The following is a 4524-nucleotide window of genomic DNA, read 5'->3' on the forward strand; positions in this document are numbered from 1 at the left end:
TTCTATTCTATAATAGTGGTTCCATTAATTCTATGCAAGTTTGTCGAAAGGTTCAACTGTCAGTCTTGTCCATTTCACAAGCATTTCCTTTTGTCCAGATTACGAGTGAGGATTCAATGCTATTAAATTTAGGGTGATGTCCAATTTATCCAACACAAAGCCCAAAGTTCTGATCTCGGTCCTTTGGAGATGTCCAGCTACCAACTATGTGAAGTTAAATGTGGATGGATCGTCCTTAGGCAACCCTAGTTATTCAGGTAAGGGTGGTGTGGTTCGAGACTCTTTTGGAAATGTTTTGTTTGGATTTACAATATTTTTTGGGATTAAAACAAATATGGAGGTAGAATCCTTGGCCCCTCCTTGAGGGTATACAACTTTGTTCGAAGCGCAATTTGAACCAGGTGGAAGTTGAAACAGATTCTAAGGCTCTAGTGTTTATGTTACTAGGTAAAACTCAAGTTCCTTGGAAGTTATGGCGGTCCATTTCTCACATCAAAGACGCAGCTCTTGGCAAGCGTTTCGTCTTCGCTCACACTTTTCGAGAAGCCAATATGGTGGCTAACACTCTAGCTACTCTTGTAAACTCTTCAAAGTGTTGTTCAATTTTTTTCGCGACTCAACTCCCTAAGGATATCATAGGTTTAGCAAGCCTAGACAGGATTCAAATGCCTTATATTAGAATGGTTTAACCCTTTCGCTATGTAAGGGAGTAGTATTCCTTTTTTACTATTTTTTTCTAGTTGTACCCTTTTCAATAATAAATATATAGATATTTGAGAAAAAAAGTGACTAGATCGACTACTACTATACAGGTAAGATATAAAGATTTTCTTTTTTTTATTCATTTTGTAGTTTCATATAAAAGTCAATTCGAATTTTAAGATTTGTCATGCATATGTTAATTGTAGACACCAAATTTTGGTGTAATTTCATTTGCTGTTTATTTTTAATTTTTTCATTTTAGTTTTATTCGATTTTTAGTTTTAGTTTCTAGTTTTATTTTTATTTTTAAGTTGTTAGCATAGAATCTCTTGGAAAATGAATGAAAATGAGAAAGTGAAAAGAAAAGAGGAGAGAAAAGGAAAAAAAAAAAAAAAGAACAATTGCCCCACAAAATATAGTTTTGATGTCTTGTCTAAAATTGCAATTCTTTTGGCATGTTGTTATATTTTGTTGTAAGTTATTTTGAAAAAAAAAGAAGAAAAAAAAAAAAAAAGAAAACGACTGAAAATGGGAAAATGGAAAAGAAATGGAAATTGCATTCTATTGTTCTAGTTTATTTTTCATCAAATGTTAATTATTTTGTTTTGGTTATTTCTTTTTATTATTATCAATTTTGTTTGTTTCAAAAAAAAAAATATATATATATATATATCTCCAATTCTGCCGGATGACATCTCAGTCACCACTCACCATTTCCTTTTAAAACACTCCACTACCCTTAAACCACGAATTCTCTCCACTAGCTCACCTCAACCACAACAATACCCTCTGCCTTGGAACCATCGAAGAGAGGAAACCAGAGAGGTAGAGGGAGCTGCATTCTGCACAAAATCGAGAGAGTGAGAGTTGAGTTTCCTTCACCTTCTGACCGTAGACTAGAAAGAAAAGAGAGAGTGACTCGCAGCCTTCTTCATCCCATCCGTGAGCTGGTGAAAAGGCCGAGAGTTACCATTTCCTCCATTCCGTGTGCAAGCTTGAGCAAGAGAGGGAGTTGGCAGGCTGCAATCCTGTGCCGACCGAGAGTGAGCCGAGAAAGAAAAATTTGCAGTTTCTTGTTGCATGAGCTAAGCTTCAAACCGAGCTTGCTGCCTAGTTTAAAGCCTTGTGTTTGGACTTGATTATGCTTGAGAGCTGGTTTGGCAAGGTGCCGAATTGCAGAAAGTCTTCATCTGAAAATTACAGAAGCTAAGAATGCTTCGGTTTGACGAAAGTTTTCTAGTTTGCTGAAACTTTTGCTGCATTTTTTCCTCTTACTGATCTTTCCATGGCTGCGTTCTGAGTTTGTACTTCAGCTGCATGTTTAATTGTGTTTTGAAGGGAGGAAATGGAAGGTTGGGTGTTGAGTTTGAGCATTTAAACATCTAAAATATTTGAGTTGGAAAGTGGATTTCAGATTGCCAAAGCATTCTACATGAATGTCTGTCCAGATTTTCTGTAATGCATTAGCTCTTTCATTGTTTTTGTTTGTTTGGAGTTGAGTTAAGCAGCTTGTTGATTAGTTAGAGTTAAGATGTTGGTTTGAGAAATATCTAATCAAAGCTTTGTATTTGACTTAAAAATCTGGTTTGCATGATGAGGAAATGCCGTGGCTGAAAAATTGTAGAATGCTGCAGAGAAAATTTTCCAGATTTGCATGCTCTCTTTCCTTGAATTGTTGTATTTACACATAAGAGTTTTATGATTAAAAAGTGGAAAGAATGTTTGATAATCTTGTCCAAACCTTTGTTGTCTAAGTTGTTCCTTGCGTTTGAACTGCATCAGAAACCCTGAAAGTTGCAATAAAAGAAAACGCAGCATAGCTTCAGCCGAGTTGCATGAGTTTTTGGGGGTGTTTTTCTGCCTTTTTTGTTGCATGTTCAGCTGTGTTGTGTTAATCAAAGTGTTTAGTTGTTAAATGGTGATTGAGTGAGGGTCTTTGCTGGCTTTTGTTTGAAGTTTTCTATGAAACCTGCAGTTGAGAGTTTAAAGTTGCAAAAAGGAAAAATTCTGGATGAATGTTGCAGCAGAAAATTTGCTTCATCATTTTTGCAGGCTCTTTTTGTTTGATTGATTGTTTTGTTGCATTATAAAGTGGGTAGATCAAGTGGTGTTTTGTTATTTTGTGCGAACTGCATTTGTTTTGGTCTAAAAGCCTAAGGAAGTTCACAAATTATGAAGAAGTGCAGCTGGTTTGGCATTGCAGAAATTGTTTGTTGCAGAAATTCTTCTTCTACGTGATTTGCATGCATGGAACTTTCAAAAATTTGCACTTTGGCCCCCCCCAAGTCTCTCCTTGTTCCACTAGAACCCAATCAATTAAATAATTTCATCAATTTGGTCCTTGGCAATTTTAATTTGTGCAACTTCATGGCTTGTTTTGTTTCAATTAACTACCATGCTTTGTCAATTGCACTTAAGTCATGACTTTAGGGGTTTTATGACCGAATGAGCTCGTGTTTGCCTATTTTTTAATTTCCCTAAATAAATTGGTTGTTTGACCTTTTCTTGGCTCTTGAGACCTTTGGAGTGCTTAAATGTTTCGATTGAATTCGAATGGTTGACTAAGGTTTGCAATTGGGTCTTTAATTGGTAATTGGGTCCTTGGTGGGTCCTTTTCCTGAAACTTATGCATTATTTGATTTCATTTAAATTGCAATTAGGAGAGATTTGGTGACTTTGTTATACTTTACTATTTGAGGTACCTTGACCTTTTTATTGTTTTGAAGCCATTTTTCTTTCATTTGGACACCATTCAAAGGGGCGGTATAATTTCTTTTATCCCTTTTGTTTCTCTCCTATGTGACCCAACGTGTTAAGTGAATTGCATGCCTACTTTGCTTTCCTAGTTTTTTCTTAATTCCTTTTACTTATGTCATTTACTTTCATTTTCATGAAGTTATTCTTTTAATGGGGTATGTGTACACCTCTTGGCTTGTAATAGATAGGGCTTTGGCGAGCAATTTGGTCCATTTTCCCCTTCCCCTTTTGTTTTAATTAGTGAATGTAATAAGTTCATTAGTTTGGTTGCATGCCTATGTGTTACGTGTTACTTGCTTTATTAGGTTTTGCATCTAGTCGAGCATGTTAAGTGTTACGTGCTACGTGTTTATGAGCGTTTGGCATGTCTACTAGCTTTCTGTAGTGTAGATGAATGGAATGGATGAATGTACGTTTCCACTAGTCCAACGCTAGTCGGAATTCATAGAATGGGCTAGTCCAACGCTAGACCCTTAGGGATTTCCCCTCGTTAGTACATGTTTGTATGTTCATTACATGTCATGCATTCTTTTTAGTTTTGTCATTTTTTGCATGCCCCCGATTCCCTTTCCCTTCATTTTAGGCCTTTGCATTTCATGCTAGTTATAGGGTCCATTTGCCTGAGAAACCCCTTGGGTAAGGGAAACGAGCGAGTGTGGCTTCAAAATAGCCTTAGCACGCTAGTTCTCCCTTCTAATCAAAGGGAAAATTGAGATCACGAAACTAGAGGTCATTCCCATACCCGACCTGATGCATTCCTCTAAGTTCATGCATTTTCATATCATTTTCTCACTATTTTCCTCACTAATTATATATTTTAAATCCACATGTCATATTCACACACTTATTCACTTTCTTTACTTTTCACTTCACACATTGCACCTATTTTACTTATATATTTACTATTTTCATTCACTTGCACACGAGCATTTATATTTTTATTCATTTGCACACAAACACTTTCAAATTGCACACATGCACTTTTTCTACATTTTGCACACTTACACTCTCATTTGAGTCCTCTTTTGCATCATTCATGATTTTCTATGAGGACTTTCCTTATTG

The sequence above is a fragment of the Coffea eugenioides genome, chromosome 9, assembly GCF_003713205.1.
Source record: "Coffea eugenioides isolate CCC68of chromosome 9, Ceug_1.0, whole genome shotgun sequence".
Classification (NCBI taxonomy): Eukaryota; Viridiplantae; Streptophyta; class Magnoliopsida; order Gentianales; family Rubiaceae; genus Coffea; species Coffea eugenioides.